The sequence below is a fragment of the Lipotes vexillifer genome, unplaced genomic scaffold (assembly GCF_000442215.2).
Source record: "Lipotes vexillifer unplaced genomic scaffold, Lipotes_vexillifer_v1.1 scaffold408, whole genome shotgun sequence".
In the NCBI taxonomy this organism is placed as follows: Eukaryota; Metazoa; Chordata; class Mammalia; order Artiodactyla; family Lipotidae; genus Lipotes; species Lipotes vexillifer.
In genome coordinates this window covers 187,822-199,673 of record NW_006787469.1, presented here as the reverse complement: position 1 = coordinate 199,673, position 11,852 = coordinate 187,822, and the positions used below count along the sequence as shown (strand labels likewise).

At 40.1% G+C, this 11,852-nt stretch overlaps 1 protein-coding gene across 1 annotated transcript in view; it reads right to left on the bottom strand.

Moving 5' to 3' along the window:
* Positions 1 to 11,445, bottom strand: part of TTBK2 (tau tubulin kinase 2) — a 152,124-nt gene extending 140,679 nt beyond the window's left edge. The window contains exon 1 of the mRNA XM_007460122.1: positions 11,080 to 11,445. The gene's annotated coding sequence lies outside the window, so the exon portion shown is untranslated. The remainder of the gene's footprint in view (positions 1 to 11,079) is intronic.
* Between the last annotated feature and the right edge of the window lie 407 nt (positions 11,446 to 11,852).

Here is an 11,852-nt window from a genome sequence, read left to right as displayed (position 1 = left end):
TTTTTTTTTTTTCTTGCGTTATGCGGGCCTCTCACTGCTGTGGCCTCTCCCATTTGCGGAGCACAGGCTCCGGACGCGCAGGCTCAGCGGCCATGGCTCACGGGCCCAGCCGCTCCGCGGCATGTGGGATCTTCCCGAAACGGGGCACGAACCCGCGTCTCCTGCATCGGCAGGCGGACTCTCAAGCACTGCGCCACCAGGGAAGCCCCATACGATGTTTCTTAGAGGAGCTGCATAACATCTGTAGCGGTTTGGCGATTGCAAAATAGCCAAAAGTTCCTCCCATTCCTGTATACACATCCCTTTACAATGTGACCTTGCTGCATCTGCCACTGAAAGGTAGATTTTCTTTCTCCATTCTGGAAACTGAGGTTGGCCCCATGACTTGCTTTAACCAAATGGGACATCAGCAAACATGACCCAGAAGGTTGAAAAGCACTTATGCACTGGACTTGCCCTCTTTTGCTGGTTTTGGAACCCAGATAGTGAAGAAACCCAAGCTAGGTGACTGCTTCACATAAATGAGCCCAAACAAGACCAAAAGAACCATTCAGTTGAGTCTAGCCAAACTGCCAACCCACATAATAGTTAATAAATTATTGTTTTAGCTCCTGAACTTCGGGGTGGTTTGTTTAATGACAAGAACTAACTGAAGATGTAAGCAAAGGCACAGAAAAGGAAAGGAGCAAAACATACAAGTACATGAGAAAATGAATGCATACATTAGTCTAAATGGAAAAGAGTTCTGATTGTGGAGAAAGAATACATAAACCTGAAAGGTAAACTGAGTTCAGATTGTAAAAATCAGGCTAGGAGGCTTCCCTGGTGGTGCAGTGGTTAAGAATCCGCCTGCCAATGCAGGGGACATGGGTTAGAGCCCTCATCAAGGAAGATCCTACATGCTGCGGAGCAACTAAGCCCATGTGCCACAACTACTAAGCCTGCACTCTAGAGCCCGCAAGCCACAACTACTTAGCCCATGTGCCACAACTACTGAAGCCCATGCGCCTAGAGCCCGTGCTCCACAACAAGAGAAGCCACCGCAATGAGAAGCCTGCGCACTGCAACGAAGAGTAGCCTAGAGTAGCCCGCACTCGCCACAGCTAGAGAAAGCCCAGGAAGAGCAACGAAGACCCAATGCAGCCAAAAATAAATAAATAAATAAATTTAAAAATCAGGCTAGAAAGAGGATGGACTTCATTCAGTTTCAATAGACAAGGAAGAGCCACTGAAGGATTTCAGAGCAGGGGAGGATATAATGCAAGAGGAAAGGAAGTCCAGTTACAACTACTATTATCTAGAAAGGCTGAAGCAAAAAAATTCTCCTACATTTGAGGGAAGCTAGATAATTCACTAAACAGATAACAACAGGGTTCTATAAGTGTCATATATAGCTTATGTAAGATTCTGCTCTTTAACAGAAAAATAGGAAAATTATTTTTACCTACAATTTTAATTTCAATGGGAACAGTGCTAGAATTAATCATCAGAAGAGCTTATGACGTGTCTAAAGAATAAGGGAAATATTTTTGAAGCTATTATTTGGGCATAAAGATAATACACAGATTTCTAATGACAGCATAACTTTGAAATATGACTCCTCTTTGTTTGACATTTCAATATACCCACCAGACCACTTCGGCTTCTGACCACCGAACTAACAGGGACCAGATTTAGCCTCCCACCTTAAACGGGAAAAATAGACAAAATATATGAAACAATGGACTTTAGACACTAGAACTAGACAATAGGCAGCACAGAACATGGATCCACGAGAGAAGGGAAATAAATGAGGTAAGCCTTAAGACTGCCCCCAGCTCACTGACTGGAGAGTTTCCAGGCTGCAGCACAGGAATGAGGAACCCAAACAGAGCCCAGCAGTCTCGCTGAGTTGAAGAGACAGAATTCAGAGTTTTGAGGAGGCCAAGGCAGGGCAGAACACTGAAGAGCTGTACAGATAGAACTCTGGATATCTAGAGAGGGTTCCTCTTGAAACTTTGGCAGAGTACTTATGAGTGCATGTGTGTACAGAAGCAATCAAGACCAGGGTAAAGAACCACTGGAAAGAGGCAGGCAGGAACAATCCTTAATGTTCACACAGGGCTGTGAATAGTTTGTATAATCACCAAACAGAGTGAAAAAAAACAAAAAAAAACTTTAAAAACATCCAGAGCCATGAATGCATCTAACTATTTTCAAATAACTTAATTGTATCCCAGAACAGATCCCCATAATATTTACAGGAATTAAAAAAAAAAAATCCAGCACATAACAGTGTAAAATTACAATGTCGAGCATCCAAACAGAAATTAGCAGGGACACAAACAAGGAGAAATATCAATCAATAAAAACAGACTTAGAAATGGTGCAGATGACAGAATGGTAGACAAGGACTTTAAAACAGCTATTATAAATATATTCAAAGAAATAGAGAAAACCATTAAGCATGAGGAAAGAAATGGGAAATATTTTTTAAATGAACTTCTAGACATAAGAAGTATATACCTGAGATTTAAAAAATACACTAGATAGGATTAACACCAGATTAACCACTGTGGAATAAAGGATTAGTGAAGTTGAAGATACAGAAAAAGGAATCATCCAGGACTTCCCTGGTGGTCCAGTGGTTAAGAATCCGCCTTCCAAGGCAGGGGATGCAGGTTTGATCCCTGTCAGGGAAATAAAATCCCACATGCCACAGGGCAACTAAGCCTGAGCACTCTAGAGCCTGCGTGCCACAACTAGAGAACCCTGCACACCACAACTACCGAGCCCACACACTCTAGAGCCTGCGTGCCACAAGGAAGAGCCCACGTGTTGCAACCAAGACCCAAAGCAACCAAGTAAATAAATATTTTTAAAAAAAAGAAAGAAAAAGGAATCATCCAAAATGAAACAGACAATAGAAAAAGACAGAAACCACACAGAGAATCAGTGAGCAATGGGATAACATCAAAAAACCTAACATGGACTTCCCTCGTGGTGCAGTGGTTAAGAATCAGCCTGCCAATGCAGGGGACACGGGTTTGAGCCCTGGTCCAGGAAGATCCCACATGCCGCGGAGCAACGAAGCCCGTGCGCCCAAACTACTGAGCCTGCACCCTAGAGCCCACAAGCCACAACTACTGAAGCCCACACGCCTAGAGTCCATGCTCCGCAACAAGAGAAGCCACCGCAACGAGAAGCCCAGGCACCGCAACAGAGAGTAGCCCCCACTCGCTGCAACTAGAGAAAGCCCGCGCGCAGCAATGAAGACCCAACAGAAGACCCAACACAGCCAAAAATAAATAAATTTTTTTAAAAAGCCTAACATACATATAACTGGAGACCCAGAAGGAGAGAATAGAGAGGTTGTTCATACTTTTATTTTGTTGTCGGTTATTGTAACCATACTGTCTTATATAAAGTTTCTCTCCACTTTTAGTAGATATTTTAATTTCTGGATACATTTATTGGGCCCAAAGAGATTGCATGCTTAAAAAAAAAAACCTGAAGAAAAAATGTCTGAAATTTTTCCAAATTTGATGAAAACTATCAACACACTGAACATCCCCTATTAAAACAAAAAATCAGATGTTTTCAAAGTCATCATGATCTGTTAAGTAGATAATATTTAGGATACTTGATTAATATTCCAAAAATAGATTAAAATATAGTTAGATGCAGAGTGGCTATCTCTTCATCAAACATCTCAAAAGTCAAAATAATACATTTTTCACATTACAAGAAACTAAATTATGTCTCAAGATAAAACAAGCTGAGGTGCAGACACAAGTTTACAAAGACTACAAACCAGTTAAGCTTTTCAAAATATCTAATAACACTAATGTAAACAACAGAAGTAAGGGTCAAGAATAGGATAAACCCCATGAGATTTTTTTTTAACCCTGCAGGTTTTAGCAAGAGCCTCTCTATAAAGTGTTAGTAAAAAGAGATGAAGATGTACAAATAACCCTATTTGTTGATAGCAAAAGAGAAAGAAAATTTAATCACCACTCACACTTCAACTGTTCCTTCTAAACTTTAACAGGAGATAAATTATACTTCCAGCAGCATGGAATCTCTCTGAGCTCATAAATATATTCAAGAAAGTAAAATATCTATTAAAAATGAAGAGAAATTTTACAAGTCAGTTATGGTTACAATTACCTACAACAGAATAAAAGTGTAAACAACCTAGTTCACCTCTCCCTGGCTACTGATACTAACAACACATAAACAAATTCTTCCCTTACAGAAAGTACAGTGTAACTTACATGTCAAGATTGTAAGGAAAGGGCTTCCCTGGTGGCACAGTGATTAAGAATCCACCTGCCAATGCAGGGGACACGGGTTCGAGCCCTGGTCCGGGAAGACTCCACATGCCATGGAGCAACTAAGCCCACGTGCCATAAATACTGAGCCTGCGCTCTAGAGCCCACAAGCCAAAACTATTGAGCCCGTGTGCCACAACTACTGAAGCCCGCATGCCTAGAGCCCGTGCTCCACAACAAGAGAAGCCACTGCAACGAGAAGCCCACACACAGCAATGAAGAGTAGCCCTTGCTTGCCGCAACTAGAGAAAGCCCATGTGCAGCATCAAAGACCCAACATAGCCAAAAATAAATTAGTTAATTAAAATTAAAGAAAAAAAAGATTGTAAGGAAAACATTAAACAAGACAATTCCTTGGGTAAAATCTACCGTAGCCACATCAACCAAACAAAGCATTGCCTATGATCCTCCAACTAAGACAAAGAAAAAAAAAATCAATGAAGAACTTCCTCTGTAGTGATCTTCACTGTAATTGAATTTTAAGTATATTAACTTCCCTTTTTAAAAATAGAAAAACTAAAAAAAAAAAAAAAAAAAAAAAAAAAAAAAGGGCTTCCCTGGTGGCACAGTGGTTGAGAGTCCGCCTGCCGATGCAGGGGACACGGGTTCGTGCCCCGGTCCAGAAAGATCCCACATGCCGCAGAGCGGCTAGGCATGTGAGCCATAGCTGCTGAGCCTGCGTGTCCGGAGCCTGTGCTCCGCAACGGGAGAGGCCACAACAGTGAGAGGCCCATGTACCACAAAAAAACAAACAAACAAAAAAATCAAAACCGAAGCAAAGAGAGGTTAAGTAATCTAAGGACCCATGATATGTTATCATAGAGATAAGAAAAGATTCAGATCTCACCTTGATGCACAATTAACAGTTTTATTCATCTGTCTAGTAAGCATTTATTAATTTATGAGATTTGTGGCTACACTAACCTTATTTTATAAACCAAAAATTAGGAGCCAGCATATGATAAGGGATATTTTTTTCTGATTTACAAATGAATTTATATATTTTTAAACTTACAAAGATGTTCAAACTATAGCCTCGTTACTTGTACATTTAATAACTCACCTATAAGCTGCTGGACTCTGGCTACAAAGAGATTCTAACTATTTACCTGAAAGACCTCTTTCTTGTAACCATACATACCCTCCTACTAGAAATGCCTAGTCCTAACTTCTGAGGTTCAAAGAGTATGAAATATAACATAGGAATTCTGTCAGTACTTAAGCAATTGAGGCCTGGGAGAACCCAAAGTCGAAACCCATATTGGAGGGAGAGGGTGGCCTCTTTAGAGCAAAAGTTTTCAAAGTGTTCTGGTGTTTGAAAAGGATTTGTCTAAAGCTGTTTCAGGAATTGTATGAACATTTAGTTTTTATTAAATATCTTTATTTTAAAACATTTATTTTTAATTTTTTAACTACTTACAGCTATAACATATCCACTAAGCTCCAAAACTGGTAGAGTATGTAGAATAAACTGTGGTTGATAAAACAAAGACTACTTCCCTGAACCCATCCCCCGGACTGTTAGGTCTGTCAGTTAATACGTTTATGTGGTCGTCTGCATTTTCCCTTCATGATACTTGGAATACTTGTAATTCCTTGTTCTACAATTGTCTATTCCCACTGTATTGCAAGTTCCAAAACTGAGAAAATTTCTGTTTGTTCCCTGCTGAATCTCTAACCCCTACCACAGTAACATGGTAGATACTTAAATATTTAATGAGACTACTGCAGTAGTTCTAAGGAGAGATAATGAGGATCCGCTAAATTAAGATGGTAGCAGTAGAAATGAAAAGGAGAGGTTTTGTGCAGGTAGAACCAGGGAAAAGAAGCATCCTAAAAAATTAAGTTAATGGGATTTTTGAATTTGGGTGACTGATTAAATCGTGACACCTTCATTTATATAATTACAGAAGCTAAAAGTGGACTGACTTTGGCCTTGGACATGTTGAATTTTTTAAGTGCTACACAAGTCCCTCAGAAATGAAGTCCTCATCTAGCTTACTATCTACCATACTATTTAGCTTCCAGATGATTTTTTTCAAATCGAATTTCATAAGAAGCAAGGCTCACATTTTTCTCTTCAGTTATTCTTTTTTTTTCCCCTATTTTCCTCCCCTCATCTCTGCATTACTGGTCATTGAAAAATGTTGATAAAACCTTTTCTGAGAGGGCTTCCCTAGTGGCGCAGTGGTTGAGAGTCCGCCTGCCGATGCAGGGGACACGGGTTCGTGCCCCAGTCCGGGAGGATCCCACATGCCGCGGAGCGGCTGGGCCCGTGAGCCATGGCCGCTGGGCCTGTGCGTCCGGAGCCTGTGCTCCGCAACAGGAGAGGCTACAACAGTGAAAGGCCCATGTACCGCAAAAAAAAAACCTTTTCTGAGAAATTTTAGAAACTGAGGCACTTAGTAGATCAAGGAAAAAAGCAGGGGGCGGGGGTTTCCAAACTTAATCCATAAAACACAGCACACATGGAAAACTAAATGTTAGACCAATATTAGCAAAATACAGTATTGAGATGATCACATGGTTAGAACAAGATCAGGGAAACAATGCAAAATCATTTTTTTTAAAAGGTAATTACCTTGGAACGTCAGAAAGACCAAAAAAAAAAAAAATCCAAGTATAAAAATAATGATAAAAGCATTTTAGTAAAAACAGACATAATGGCAAATAAGTTTTCTAATGCAAATATTAAAAAATACTGATTTTTATTTTCAATAAAGATGTAAGTTCTCTAAAAATATATATATAATATATAATATTGATTCTTAAACATGGTTAGGTTAAATCTTGACATTATCAAAGGGAGCTTAGAAGCTATTACCTCCCATTCTTCAGAAAACACTACAAGCCAGGTTTTTTTTGTTTTGTTTTTTGTTTTTAAATTTGGAGCATCCCACATGCCGCGGAGCGGCTGGGCCCGTGAGCCATGGCCGCTGGGCCTGTGCGTCCGGAGCCTGTGCTCCGCAACAGGAGAGGCTACAACAGTGAAAGGCCCATGTACCGCAAAAAAAAAACCTTTTCTGAGAAATTTTAGAAACTGAGGCACTTAGTAGATCAAGGAAAAAAGCAGGGGGCGGGGGTTTCCAAACTTAATCCATAAAACACAGCACACATGGAAAACTAAATGTTAGACCAATATTAGCAAAATACAGTATTGAGATGATCACATGGTTAGAACAAGATCAGGGAAACAATGCAAAATCATTTTTTTTAAAAGGTAATTACCTTGGAACGTCAGAAAGACCAAAAAAAAAAAAAATCCAAGTATAAAAATAATGATAAAAGCATTTTAGTAAAAACAGACATAATGGCAAATAAGTTTTCTAATGCAAATATTAAAAAATACTGATTTTTATTTTCAATAAAGATGTAAGTTCTCTAAAAATATATATATAATATATAATATTGATTCTTAAACATGGTTAGGTTAAATCTTGACATTATCAAAGGGAGCTTAGAAGCTATTACCTCCCATTCTTCAGAAAACACTACAAGCCAGGTTTTTTTTGTTTTGTTTTTTGTTTTTAAATTTTTATTGGAGTGTAGTTGATTTACAATGTTGTGTTAGTTTCAGGTGTTCAGCAAAGTGAAGCAGTTATATATATGTCCACTCCTTTTTAGATTCTTTTCCCATATAGGCCATTTACAGAGTACTGAGGTGCTTTTCAAAGAACACTTAATTTTTTTACCTTGGGAAGCTCTACTCTAATTGAAGTGAAAGTAAATTGCTTAACACAATAAAAAGCAGCTATCAACATCCCAAAATATCAAGGATCGTATATACAAATGTCAAAAAAAAAAAAATCACAGAAAAAATCCAAAATGTTGACAAAAGTTGATAAGTATTATAGACTCAAGTATTAAGAACACATAAAATAATAACCACAAGGAATCATTATGCTTAACTTAAAGTCATATAACATAAATGAAAATATACCAAGAAGTCTGCTTAAAAATCACCTGTTTAAAAGATGAAACTTTCTGGCAAAACTGACATTGATGTTAGGTAAATAATATAATTTCAATCTATATTTTAAACTTACAACCAAGGATTACAAGATATTGAGGACAGAAACTTGTGAGCAGTAATATGTGTTGGAATTATGTTCAAAATTCAGCTCTAAAAACCCAACTTTTTTCATATAGACTTAAAGGGTCTTTTATCAAATATGGAAGTATGATATTTAACCTGAAAGCACTGAGTATTTACAGCACAACAACTGTTAAAAAAAAAAAAGTATCTTTAACCCAAGGATTCTATCCACTGAAGCCTAGGGGAAAAAAATCTACCACCATCATCACTATTGTTTACAGTATACTGAGTAACAAAAAAAGTGACAACAAAGTAAAACAATACAAATGTTTAATTTCATATTTCAAAATCTATAAATATTGGATGTCCTGCCATATTTATTACTAATCAAATAAATTGACATAGCTCCAGCTATATTTTAAGTCTTTCTTAAGAGCCCCCAAAATAGAAAAGGAATACATGGCTAGAGTAATTCTGTGTAACATGCACTCAAACTGTAAAGAATGCCACATATCTATAAAAGAATTTTTCTATCAGAGATTTTTTTTTTAAGTGGGAAATAAAGCAAGCTATATTCTCCATTAGTTCTTAAAGGCTATTTTATTTTGCTAATCAATTCAGAAGTCACGAGTTTAATAAAGCTCACTAAACATTTTCTCTTGTTTAACACTGTTTTGTTTTTTTTTCCAGGCAACAAACATTTATTATGAGGATTAGGAATCTGAGAGTATCTAATTTGCGTGGTTCCAGCTCAAAGTCTCTCATGAATTGCAATTAAGTTGTCATTTCTATACATTAAGTTATAAAACTTATAAAGAATTGCCTGCCCCCGCCACCAAAGTTATATTCCATGATCATAGCATATTCAGCTCTGTAATATTTGTTTACAATGAAAAACCAACAATCACTAACTCACATTTTAGTGTATTTTTTTAAATGTAAAATACCCTCAAAAGTTGTCTGCATTATACAAACTTCACTTCTAACACTACATTAGAGATATTTGAAGCCCTGCATAAGTGAGTTCATTTTGCTAAAGCAAATAAGCCTACTCTCACGAAAATTTCCTGAGGCATTAAAATAATAAGTATTTAAAAGAAAGTCAAAAGAAGACACAAATATCTGAAGTCATACACAGTACAATAAAGAATTTGCTAATTATGTATTAACCGTACTACAAGATAATGAGCAAGATATACCATTCTTAGCCCACTACTGAAGACCAAATTTATTCCAATTTCATATTACAAACTAAATTAATGAAGCTAGGGACTTCAATTTCTTTTATGTGTCTAAAACTAAAAGAAGAAAAAGCATTGTTTAACATTCTATCATAAAGGAAAAGTGTTAGAAAGACTTTCCTTTATAACCATGCTTCAAACATCCCCTTTAGTGCCTTGATAAAAATGTATCATACAGGAAAACATAAGCTTCTAAATTAGAGAGATTCCTTTCAGTACATTTTCAATTTCAAAAGAGCACAATACATCATCCAAGTCCACACACTTGTTATCTGAAAAATGTTTAGACTTAGGATGAATTCTTCAACCTTAGTCATATAAGTAATATTTGTCATCATTACTGCTTTATTTAAATAAATAAAAAAGAAATACATAACATTCAGCTTTAAAATCAATCTCCCATCACCCCTTCCCCCTCAAATGAACGTTACTCTATTACATTTAGCCAAAAGAAAACAGCAAATACATCTTTATGGTCTATCCTAGCAAACCAGTATTTAGAAGCCAATGAAACTTTTATTAATGGCTCAGAACCAAACACTGTAACAAAACACAGAGTGGATCCTCCGGGTGTGTACATGTGCCCATTCATAATATTATGATCCTCATACACGCCTTAAAAAACTTCTATTTAAAACCAAAACATCTTTACATAATACACAGGTTATTATAAAATTGCCCTCTTAATGTTCAAACATAGAACAATTTCTGAAGCGAGGGACGAAAAGAGTTAATACCGGATTGCTGCCACCTATCAACTTTAATTTAAAGCAAAGTACAACTCAATGTCATTTTTACCTCTAATGCAGCCACGACTGAAACAAAATTAAGTTCACTGTGGATAAAGTATCCTGGCATCCCAATGTATTATTTACTTCTGATTTAACTGTAAATATGTGTGGAGTCTTTTGTCCCTCCCACAGCATCCCAGGGTGTCAACATCATCTTAGTCAAAGCAAATGACGAGCAAATCCCTCAGGTCTACTTCGCACCCTAAGTACCATAAAGTCATGGCCTCCACTGTCGTTACTACACAACAAACAGATTCTATAGTCCCATGCCCTCTTCTATTAGATTTGAGGAAGCGGGGTGGGAAAGAAGCGTTCAGTATATCCTGAGAATCATCTGTGTTCAGTCCTGGTACCCAAAGCAGCATGAATACAAGTGGTATGTGGGTCACCCACAGCGAGAGAAACAGAACGAAGCTTTATGACCCTCCAAGTTCAGCGAAGACACCAAAAGCCTCTGGGGATACGGGGCACAACCCTCCAGAGAAACGGGGGAGAAACAGTCTCCGACTTGGAGCGACTGGGTCTGGCACGAGCCCAGGGCGTGGGTAGCGACCGAGGAGTCTCCGGTACCCCTCCCATCCGCACCAGGATCGGTCACTGGGCGAGGGGTGCGGTCGGAGGAGGGGGTCAGGACTGAGGGAGGGCGGGGCGCGGGGCTCCCCCAGCGGTGTCCTGGGGGCTCGGGGGGTGTGTCCTACCTGGGCCGTGGCGGACGCAGGGATTTCGGGCGGAGGGCTCGGGTCCAGCTCAGGGCGCGGACCGGCAGAGGTCAACCCTCAGCAGGCGGGACGACCGCCGCCTGCCCATCCCCCGCCGCCCAGTGCGGCGGGACCCGAGCGCGGCTTCGAGGGCCGGCCGGCTGGGTAGTCCCCTCGGGTACCGTCCGCGTTTACTGGCGGCGGCGGCTGCTGCTGTTACTGCTGCTGCTGGCCGCCCCCAGCCGCTGCTCTTGTGCCAGCCACTGCTCCTCCTCCTGCCGCCTCCGCCGCCACCGGGTCCCCACCGTTCCCATCGCCGCTGCGGCGACTACTGCAGCGCCCGCTGACCCGACCCGACGTTATTCTCCCCCTTCGCAACCCGACACAGCCTAGCCCACCTGCCCTGCCAGTGAGCACGCCCACCTCTCCGCTACAGGTGCTGATTGGAGAGCGCGTCCAAAGCCCGCCACGTTGGTTGGCTGGTCCCATTGCCTATCACGAAAGGGGAGGAGAGCCAGGCAAAGTGTCTCCGCCCCCCACCGGAGAATTGCCGCTATGTTCAGGTTTGCCTGAGAGGGCGAGTTACCGGGAAAGGAGCATCACAATGGCAGCGCGCGTGCGCGCGGGAATTCTGGTCCTCGTAGTTCCAGCCGCAGCGGCAACTACCCGCCTGTCTGGAGCAGAGAAGTAGGGCTTCTGAGATTAGTAGTGGTTGGCGCACAGTGATTCCTCCTAGCTCAAGCAGTTACCTTGGTTATAGAGGCATGGTTGTG